At 36.5% G+C, this 12,062-nt stretch overlaps 1 protein-coding gene across 1 annotated transcript in view; it reads right to left on the bottom strand.

Moving 5' to 3' along the window:
* Positions 1-12,062, bottom strand: part of LOC134665013 (AP-1 complex subunit gamma-1) — a 57,148-nt gene that overhangs the window by 12,801 nt on the left and 32,285 nt on the right. The gene's annotated exons all lie outside the window — the stretch shown is intronic.

Here is a 12,062-nt window from a genome sequence, read left to right as displayed (position 1 = left end):
ATAATAATAAGAGAGTTCCACATCCCTCAACGAATATTAGTCACATTTTGAGTGCTAAATCATATTTGACAAAACCGTGTCACAATCAAACGACAGTCAAATCATAGTTAGTACACGCGAAATAATAAGATAGAAATTGAAAACTTTCGAAGAAGAATCTATAGAGAACAATTTAAGATGCACAGAGTGCCGTGTGTACTTCCAACACTAATTCTACACAAATATATGATAGTTTATCTCCCAAACTTCCCACAAATTTCGAAAACCTGACAGATTCGTTCACAAGTACATTAAGTATTTTCTTCAGTTAAAAAAAGTCTTTATCACAGCAGCAGAGATGCCATTTCGAATCCATCCTAAGAAGAAGGAATCTGTAAGACTTTCGTTTGCCATGTATAACAATACACTATATAATTTGTATATTTGATATCATGTATCCAACACAAGACATTCATGCTGTTGTCCGTGCCGTAGCCTGTTGACATTCTTTATGTTTAAAATATCGTTTGTATCTATGTATCAGAAACTTTAGAACGAAACAAAACTAAGCTATGCTTGTGAAATTTTCCGTGTCTAAAGTACTTAGTATGTAATAGAAGGAAATGCTCTCAGAAACTAGTGCTAGCCATAGTTTGTTCTTGCCCAAGATCCTGTTCAGGCAGTTGCGCTGATGAAAATATGTATTATCATTACTAGTTGCGTTGCGGTATTTACAATATTTAATACACAAACGGGTGTACCGCGATATAATTTCAAATAAAATCGAAAAAAAAAGAAAATAAGTTCGGAATTAAAGGTAAAAACAATAAAATTATATCGCGGTAGCGGTAGACCCGTTTGTGTAATTAAATATGTAACGCGATAGTTTAAAGTGTTATATTTACAATATTGCCACGTAAGGCAGTCATACAAAAACAATTAGGTATTCTACAAGACAATTTTGTTAAATGTTTGTATGATAGTCATCAGGCTAGTGCACGTAATAGTGCAAGGATCATCGTGTGATTACCTCGCGCTGTCCGCTCTCCTACGGGACAACACAAACAGAACAATTAGTGTGATATACTTATCCTATCATAGTAAGTGTGTGATTTACAAATGTGTGTGTATACGACATGATACTAAATGTTTAATGGCAGACGCATAGTGTGGTATGTATAAACTATTTTGAGCACAATTTTAATCAGAGTTGGAATTAAAACGCGTGACTTTAGCCTACGGCTCTTTATTACTTTGGTCGACCATATCTTCAGAATCGTAGGATCAAAATCGATAAATAACCACATTCGTTCTTTATAAAGGGGCGTCAATTAATTACGTGAGGTGTTCAGAAGAGGAGGGTTCAAGCCGAATCTCACAAAATATCAAGTGGGGGAGAAAGGGGGTGTCATCAAATATCACGTAATTTTATTTTGTCAAAAAAATAGTATTAAAAATGCGTGTTGTTAAAAAATCTTCAAAAACACCTCACGCATAATTTTATACTTTTATTTTGTGTACCGTTTAAAACTGGTGTGAAATGTTATAGAGTCTGTTCGGAAAGAGAAGAATCGTGGAATGGTATTGGGCCCCATACATTTCACGACTCTTCTCTTTCCGCACATACACGAGTACTCTAACTTTGTAAATCAGTATGTAAGTAGCCAATTCGTTTGGCTATTTATGGTCTCCTTTATTCACGGTATATTGTACAACGCTCTAAGAATGTTACTAATGTAAGTATAACTAACAGCGAAACACAATCAATATCTCGTTCGCCTACATCACATCATAAATTCATCTTGTAACACTTTAGGGTAGCCACCCAGTGTTATAAACGTCTGAATGTTATTGTAGATAGATACTTTATAGGTTAGAAAAGTAGATGTTTGTTTGATAAGAATTTGGTGGTTAATATACGTTCTACACGAGTATTAGAGTAGATAGGTCAAAATCGGAGACCAGAAATGTTGTTTTTAATCCTCACATATACGCTTTTGGCTATATTTAGAGGATAAAACTTACCGGAATGGTAGGTCATCAATCATCTATAAATCGTCGCATTTAGCGCATCCATTGTTCGTTCCTGCATTGTGCTGGGACATAAATACCTTGTTTTCTTTGGAGTTTACACACTTCACAATTGAAATATATTGTAACATGGAAATACTACGTGGAAATAGCTTTAACTTGGTAAAGCGGGTTGAATCGGTGTTGTTTATTACTGTCGCAGTAAACATTGACGTCTGTCAATGACAGTTGGTTTGTTGTCTGTGGTTTTGCACAGACAATCAGTCATACATAAAGAGTATTTATGAATAAACATTTGGTATGTGTTCTTTTATATTTTGCAATTCGTAGTTATAAATAATGTCCTTATTTTTAGCTTTCGAAATTAGTAATTCTTTTTATTTTTGGTGACTTCGGTTTTCTGTAAATTGGATCCGGTCAGTTGCGATGTCATTGAATGGGAGGTTTTCCATTCACCACTTTGTCTGTGGCTTTTGCCATTTGATTTTTCGCTTGATTACTGGGATATTCCGTGACAAGATGTAAGACGTAATTTGTACATCAGGTCGGCAATTAATTCATGGGGTATGTATTTTATTTAAAGATTATATTTCCTAAAACTCGGTTAAATTCGGTGTTCAATGTTTTAATCGTTGATATATTTTGTTCCAGCTTGGCCCAAAATATGATTAACCTAGCTTCCTATGCGCCGGTAATGGCGGCATAACCTTTTCACCTCTTTCAAACCAACTTGGTGAGTTGTCCACACTTTCTAAATATACGGAAGGAAAAGCGAAGTGGTTTATTGTCAATTGCAATTAGCTAATGTCGTGTTTTGGTGTGAATTTCCAGCAATTCCTTGACAAAGATGAGACATCATCTTGTTTCACCGCGTGGGCCTACGTCGCCACGTCTGGTGTCTAATATAAGGGACTCGGCTTAGAAACCGGTAAGGATTTTTTTAATCTCATTATTTCCGCAAGCTAAATCGCGCGTTGTCCCAATTAAATATAAATATAACTTTTTATAACATAACCTCTCTAAAACCTAGAACATTCTCTTTGTTTCTAGGGTCCTTTTGGCTAGGCCAGTCCTTTGGCTAGGCCTGTCTTTTGGCTGGGCCTATCTCTTCCCTTGGCTCTTGGCCCTATGGCTTTTGGAAGATCTAGGGTGGTGTCGCACCATGCTAGAGGGGAAGCCGTCTTCTCCACTTAATTTTTGGACTCGAGGTGAAGTGTTTATTCGATAAAACTGTGAGTTAAAAACTTATATTTACATTAGTGACTGTGTTCCTTTGCTGGAAAGGATAAACAATATTTAAGTCTGAATTTCTTTTTAACGTGAACTTTCTACATGGTAAATTCTATTATTAATATGAAACCTGCAATTCCTATGTAGGATTTTGTGTGTATTACAGGCCCAAATATGCCTGAGATGTACTTAAGTTAAATTTAATTAGTAATAGTTACGGTACGTAATTTAAATGTTAAGTCTCGAGGCCGCAGCAGGTCTTATTGTGATGTAAAGTGAATAAAAGTATTTAGTAAATAAATTTGTATTTTCATTTGGATATGTCATACGTTTGATGAGTATAGTATCCTGGCGTCCTACTTTAAATATTTGGATATCTATTCTCACTCCATAGTGGCAGAAACCACGACCCTATCTATGCTCGTAGTTAGCCGTAAGCATTTTTGAATTTTTAAGTAGGTAGATCTTGGGGGTTCTGGACCACTTACCCAGAGCTCACCCTCCCCTATTACAGTGGCGTGCCCAACGTATGGCCTATGGAGTATGACATTTCCAAGTGAAACATTTTAGAAATATTTTAGTATTAAGGTTTTTATATGTAAAGGGAATTGCAAGTTATTGTTTGAAAGTGTTGTTTGTGTTGGAGGTTAAACTTATTAATTTAACCAACTTATAAATAAAGCTATACTTTATACGCTAAATAATTAGCTATACTTAAAGAGATTTTCTCAATATTCTAAAATACTTAAAAACTGTTAAAATCTAATAAAATTTTAACTTATCTTTAAAATATTATAACTCTATACTGACTTACTTCTGATATTACATATCAATCTTGAAAAATGGATTTCATAAAAGCTGGTTGTAAAATCACCCATTTACATAAAGACGAAATGTCACATGAATTAGCGATTCGCAGACTTCCGGTTAATCCCATCTCACGTAGATCCAGTCTGTGTCAAGCTTTGAAACAAACTGCAGATTTAGCCAAAAAGGGTAGTCTGAAGTTCCAGGACTTGGTAATAAGTAATGAAGCTTCCGAATTAGAACTCTGTCAGCATAAGGTAGAGGAGATAGAGTTAGAAGCAAAAGGAGAATTATCAGCAGCGGCGATCGACAGGCTATCCTCGCGTTGCAAATATCTATTGTGTCGTATTTCACGGTTGCCTCAGGAGACCGAAGCGGTACTTCTGTTGAAAACGTTAATTACTTCTTTATTGGATCGGTTGAATGAGCAAGGCTCTTCTGCGTCGTCTGGTTCGGATGATGACTTTCAATCTCCTAACGAATCTCGTATTGTTAGGGAGATTATTTACAAAACGGATAGGACTTTTAATATAAAGTCAATTTAACTTTGAAATTATTCATCGGAAGGGCAAAGAACATGTCATACCTGACTGTCTTTCTCGTATTCAGGTCAGTTCTATAAATTCTGTTACTATTCAAGACCCTTGGTATCTTGATGTATATAAAAAGGTATCTGAAAAACCTTCTCTCTTTCCCAACTTTAAAATTGAAAATGATAAACTTTTCCGTTACTCTAAGAATAAGTATCGTCTGACAGCTCAATTTGACTGGAAGCTGGTACTCCCTTATGAGCATCGAAATGAAATCTTAAATAAGTATCATGATGATCCTACTGCCGGTCATTTTGGCGTGGCTAAAACCCATTCCAAAATAGCGGACTTATATTATTGGCCTACGTTGTTTCAAGACGTGAAAGAATACGTCGATTCTTGTGAAATTTGTAAAACTTATAAACCTGTTAATTTAGCTCGTCCTGGCTTGATGGGTAATCCCCGACGTATATCGTCACCAGGCGAAGCCATATCTTGTGATATACTTGGTCCCTTTCCTCCGTCTTATTTGAGAAATCAGTATCTTTTTGTATGTGCTGATTATTTCAGTAAGTATGTGACTTTGTTTCCACTACGCAACATAACTGCGAAAGCTATAGTTAAGTGTATGGAAAAAGGGATATTCCTGATACATGGGGTTCCTAAATATATATTCTGCGACAATGGTGTTCAATTTACTTCAAAAGACTTTCGAGACTTAATGTCCAAATATAATGTCCCTCATATTTTCTATAACCCTAGATATCATCCTCAGACGAATCAAACGGAACGAGTGAACCGTGAACTTGTAAGAACTATTGCTTCATACGTGCGTTCTGATCACCGTAACTGGGATAAGAACATATCGGAAATACAATGTGCATTAAATACAGCTCGTCACGAAGTAACTAAAAATACACCGTATTTTCTAACACATGGTCGTCAGATGATTCTAGATGGTTCTCTTTATAATAGTGAAGGTCCTATAGATCAAAACGCGCTCGAATTAGATACCAGCGGTGAGTTTTCTGAAAAACTTAAAGAGCTTAAAACTATATATCAAAAAGTGCGTAACTCGTTGATCGCCTCCCATGAACGTAACGCTAGGTATTACAACATGAGGAAGCGTCACGTAGAACTAGAAGAAGGACAAATCGTTTATAAAAGATGTTTCCCATTGTCAAATGCAGCAAAACATTTCTCCGCTAAATTAGCGCCCCGTTATGACAAGTGTGTCATTCATAAAAAATTAAGTCCTCTTGTATACTCTTTAAAATCCTTAGAAGGAAAACTTCTAGGTAACTTTCATATAAAAGATATTGTACGTCCTGGTGAAGCCGAGCCGTCTTCGTAGCGGTACTCGTCTTTTCACTTGTTGGCTCAATATTTAAATTTGAAATATCCTATATGATACAAAATACTGAACTTACCTACTGAACTGAATGCAGCCTGGCGCAAGCTTGTTTTCATCAGACCGGGTAATTGTTCCATGTATTTGATTCTATATATATTGGTACCGGATGCATACGGACCAATCTTAATCTTTGATATGTCCTTATAAAGACATAAAACAGTAAATAATCTGAATAAACTACAGAAACTTACTTTACTTATAAACCCTTAAGTGGGACTACTCTATAAAACATTATTAAATCGTGAAACGAGACTACGTTCTCAATAAACTCTGTACTATGACCAAACTTTTGTTTGTCGATTTAGGAATTGTGTATTGGCTAGATGATGCAGCTCTTTACTTAGTTCCACCTTTGTCGGTGATAGGCAATTTCTTTAATAAAGGGAAAGTTTTTTTTTCTCGGGTTGCCGTCTTTGACATCATCTTCTAGATTTAGGTAAGTGTTCACTAGGAATAAGTAGACCCGGATCAAAATTAGTTGTTAGTTTTCCTTGGTTGAATTGGCCATTCACCAAGTCATAGGTATAATTTTTGTCATAAGGTGTTTTCTTTACGGATTATCTGTGTTCTCGTGGTTAAGTTTGGTAGGTTAAGGTGTAACTTCATATTAGACGTATAAATTAAAAAAAAAATTTTTTTTTCCAAAAAAAAAAAAATTTTTTTTAACCCAACTAAAGATGAACTGTAACACTTTAGGGTAGCCACCCAGTGTTATAAACGTCTGAATGTTATTGTAGATAGATACTTTATAGGTTAGAAAAGTAGATGTTTGTTTGATAAGAATTTGGTGGTTAATATACGTTCTACACGAGTATTAGAGTAGATAGGTCAAAATCGGAGACCAGAAATGTTGTTTTTAATCCTCACATATACGCTTTTGGCTATATTTAGAGGATAAAACTTACCGGAATGGTAGGTCATCAATCATCTATAAATCGTCGCATTTAGCGCATCCATTGTTCGTTCCTGCATTGTGCTGGGACATAAATACCTTGTTTTCTTTGGAGTTTACACACTTCACAATTGAAATATATTGTAACATGGAAATACTACGTGGAAATAGCTTTAACTTGGTAAAGCGGGTTGAATCGGTGTTGTTTATTACTGTCGCAGTAAACATTGACGTCTGTCAATGACAGTTGGTTTGTTGTCTGTGGTTTTGCACAGACAATCAGTCATACATAAAGAGTATTTATGAATAAACATTTGGTATGTGTTCTTTTATATTTTGCAATTCGTAGTTATAAATAATGTCCTTATTTTTAGCTTTCGAAATTAGTAATTCTTTTTATTTTTGGTGACTTCGGTTTTCTGTAAATTGGATCCGGTCAGTTGCGATGTCATTGAATGGGAGGTTTTCCATTCACCACTTTGTCTGTGGCTTTTGCCATTTGATTTTTCGCTTGATTACTGGGATATTCCGTGACAAGATGTAAGACGTAATTTGTACATCAGGTCGGCAATTAATTCATGGGGTATGTATTTTATTTAAAGATTATATTTCCTAAAACTCGGTTAAATTCGGTGTTCAATGTTTTAATCGTTGATATATTTTGTTCCAGCTTGGCCCAAAATATGATTAACCTAGCTTCCTATGCGCCGGTAATGGCGGCATAACCTTTTCACCTCTTTCAAACCAACTTGGTGAGTTGTCCACACTTTCTAAATATACGGAAGGAAAAGCGAAGTGGTTTATTGTCAATTGCAATTAGCTAATGTCGTGTTTTGGTGTGAATTTCCAGCAATTCCTTGACAAAGATGAGACATCATCTTGTTTCACCGCGTGGGCCTACGTCGCCACGTCTGGTGTCTAATATAAGGGACTCGGCTTAGAAACCGGTAAGGATTTTTTTAATCTCATTATTTCCGCAAGCTAAATCGCGCGTTGTCCCAATTAAATATAAATATAACTTTTTATAACATAACCTCTCTAAAACCTAGAACATTCTCTTTGTTTCTAGGGTCCTTTTGGCTAGGCCAGTCCTTTGGCTAGGCCTGTCTTTTGGCTGGGCCTATCTCTTCCCTTGGCTCTTGGCCCTATGGCTTTTGGAAGATCTAGGGTGGTGTCGCACCATGCTAGAGGGGAAGCCGTCTTCTCCACTTAATTTTTGGACTCGAGGTGAAGTGTTTATTCGATAAAACTGTGAGTTAAAAACTTATATTTACATTAGTGACTGTGTTCCTTTGCTGGAAAGGATAAACAATATTTAAGTCTGAATTTCTTTTTAACGTGAACTTTCTACATGGTAAATTCTATTATTAATATGAAACCTGCAATTCCTATGTAGGATTTTGTGTGTATTACAGGCCCAAATATGCCTGAGATGTACTTAAGTTAAATTTAATTAGTAATAGTTACGGTACGTAATTTAAATGTTAAGTCTCGAGGCCGCAGCAGGTCTTATTGTGATGTAAAGTGAATAAAAGTATTTAGTAAATAAATTTGTATTTTCATTTGGATATGTCATACGTTTGATGAGTATAGTATCCTGGCGTCCTACTTTAAATATTTGGATATCTATTCTCACTCCATAGTGGCAGAAACCACGACCCTATCTATGCTCGTAGTTAGCCGTAAGCATTTTTGAATTTTTAAGTAGGTAGATCTTGGGGGTTCTGGACCACTTACCCAGAGCTCACCCTCCCCTATTACAATCTCACTAAATTACACCCTCGAAACTGTGTCAAATATATAAAATTATACAAGCCAGCTTAAAGCCTGAGAGCCGTCGCCGTCGTAAAGTTTTCAAACAAATAAGTCTGGTAAACAGGCCGTGCAAGTTCTATTAAAGTAACAAGAGACCCGAGCTAGTACAATCGAGCGTTCTACAACTAAGTATATTTCGGGCATAGAGAAATATAGTAGAGTACTAACTCCATCAGTTTTGGTACCAAAAAGGACTATTATTTTCGCAGCCGACATCTAGCATCGAGTAGCGGAATTATCAGAACCCGCTACTTGATACTAGAATTCTCTAGTGTAGCGACTCACGAAAATTGTATTGAACAACAATTTACAACTAATATTAAAAGCATAAGCAGTTGAAAATAGAGTTCCGGTTAGAGTGTACAGACTCTAATCTGGTTATAGCAGATATGAGCTGAAATATGCTTTATCTGTCGTTGCAACATGTATTGTTAAGTAGCAGTACTGATAATTCAGCTATTCGATGCTAGATGTCGACTTCGAAAAAAACTAGTCGTTTTGGTACTAAAACTGATGTATGGAGTGAGCACTCTATGTATTTTTTTCTCTATGTTTCGGGCAAGTATGGTATGCCGGGATTTCGAAGTGGAAAAGTTGACCGGCCGAGATAGATGAGCTGATACTTGGGTAACGCTTTGTGTATAAACAAGAGTATATGTGACGTCCCACGGGTAAAGGTACCTTATGGCGGTTGGCGCTTACGCTATTATTAACGCCGCTCCAATATTATTGCGGCGCTATGCGACGTAAGCGCCAGCCGCTATAAGGTACCTTTTGCCGTGGAACATCACATATGATTTCATGCTAATTTTGTAAGGCTACATTACCTACTTTAACTATTCGTTTGGTACATACTAAATAAAAATTTAGAGCAAATTGAATTGAACGCTTCAGTTCTGTTTTAAATATACGTTACATCACTGATAAATTGTTAACAACGGCCTAAAAGACATTCTTAAACAGAAATTTTAACAATACCGCAAGAAAATTAAAGCTAACATTTTGGGATTTAGAAAATAGAATCAGAAAGGGAAAATTAATGACGCAAGGAATACACATATATACATATGAAACGAAATAAAATAAGATAAGGAATATACATATGAAACGGTGCGTCAGTAAGACATAAAATGTATTTACATAATGTTACTAGGGATGGCAGAGATTCTTATTACATGTATTTAAGTCGACCTCCAGACATCAAAAAAGATCAAAGAAAATAATTTTATATTCTTACGTAAACTTTTGAGGACAAAATTATAATACGGTCTATGGCAATTTTAATAAATCTCTAATTATGATCCCTACTTACTGGAATTTAATTTTAAAACGGGGCTTGTTACGGTACATACATACATACGTACATATTTATTCGAATTTCATTTAGGTAGTAGTCTTATCTAATTTTATCATGTTGCATCAAAATTATACTCGATTAGCGAAAATTTACTACGATTTGATGTGAAAATCGATACTACGAAACTCCTCAGTGACCTTTAGTTTCACAGGTCATTCACATAGGCAGCTTAAAAATGACGTCACGCGTTTACCTACGGCTATGCCACTAATAGCGTAGATATTAATAAACCGCCAGTTCTCCAAAGAGTAGAAAATCCATTTTATTTGTTGATATCAACGTGGGACGCACTGCTGTGTACTTTTCACAGATAACACGCAGTCTATTTTTAGATTGCATCATTTACAGCATGTACCTGATATTACATTACATTGGTGAATTGGTGTTATTGAATTGAATCGTGGCTTTGATTTGATGCGGGTTGGTGCCGTAAACTTGCTTACTGTATTATTCCATACCCAATAGGACAATTAACAAGATAGGTATCTAAAGCACAGTTAGGTATTGAGTAACAGTTTGCTCGAGATTTTCACGCCTATCGGATCGCGAACCTGTCAAACCACATCGATCAGTTTAACGACCGTATTGGCAACCGGATTGGCGACGATTAACGCACGGTTAGGCAAAAACTGTAACTGGACCTTGTACTGTCTAAAGGGGCCCACAGATTACCAGTTCGCCGGAAGATATCAGCCTGTCAGTTAATCGCAAAAGGAGACAGTTCTGAACAACTGACAGGCTGATATCGTCGGCGAACTGGTGATCTGTGGGCCACTTTAGACAGTACAACGTCCAGTTACAGGTTCGCCCGTGCGGGTTTCGTCTGTGCGTCTCTTTACTGGTCTGGATAACGTCAGAGAGGGCTAGCATACACCGGGCCCAAGATAGAGTGGCTTGGAGAGCACTGGTGAAGTGTCCACAGTTGTCACGTCTCTCAGCAATGGGGATACGGCAGAGAAGAAGAATTCTTATTTGCCAAACGTTATCACGCTCCGTGATTGTTGCGCCATTTAGAACCTAGCTAAATTTGTTGTTCAGTACTTGGTACGCTATAGAATTTCCAATTTAGCAAGAACCCTAACTGACATAACAATCCCGTGTTGTCACTGTACATGTTTCTACTAAATTGATATTGCAAAACAAATCAATAAAACACCATTAAAAATGTAACTGCTCTTACGCTGATGTCATTTTTTTTTATTCTTTATTTCATTGTTTATCCCAGATGCCTACTTTAATGATAGTTTAGTCAGGCGTGGCTCACTCCGCGATTTTGTCGCTTTGCTACAGGTAATAGCTAAAAGTACATCCGTTCGCACCCCAATTTTGGGGAATTTTGTCGCCACCTAGCGGCTATATCTGTCCTGATCGTAACAGACGCGTTTTGTTACAGAGTGAGTCTTCTGTACCTTCTATTATTTATTCTGTGGTTTAGTTGTTCAATCAGTGTTGTGTAGATTGACCAATCGAATTGTCATTTTAGGATCGGGGATTTATAAACACATTTTTAGAACAAAGACAGCTGTGTGAGTCAGACAGTCAGACACTGTTGACATCATGTAGGTGTTCAATATTGTCGAAGACTGTAGGTAATTGTAACCATAAATGTTAACATGTTAATGGCAATGCGGAAAATCGGCATACAACATATCTAAAGTATCACCAATTACCTAAATCTGAAGTGTGTATACCTCATAGAAGGTAGGATCCTATATGTAGAAGTGGTATACGCGTGCCTCCGTGAGGGACAAAACATACGCAATGCGACACTATGATTGGACTAATTTATTTGTTGCCCACCATAATCCATATTAAATTTACGGTGGGGAACAAATAAAATGTGAGACTGTGACAATGACAAACAATAATAGCTCTTTCGCTGCTACTCCTACTGAAAGATACATAAGACTATCCTGTTCGGTCACTTCCCCCCAACTTTCATGCCAGATCCAGATATATACTAGATTCATGGTATACCTATACAGAAGATTAGCCTATGATTATGAT

This window comes from Cydia fagiglandana, chromosome 6 (assembly GCF_963556715.1).
Source record: "Cydia fagiglandana chromosome 6, ilCydFagi1.1, whole genome shotgun sequence".
In the NCBI taxonomy this organism is placed as follows: Eukaryota; Metazoa; Arthropoda; class Insecta; order Lepidoptera; family Tortricidae; genus Cydia; species Cydia fagiglandana.
This window is presented reverse-complemented; position numbering and strand designations above follow the sequence as displayed.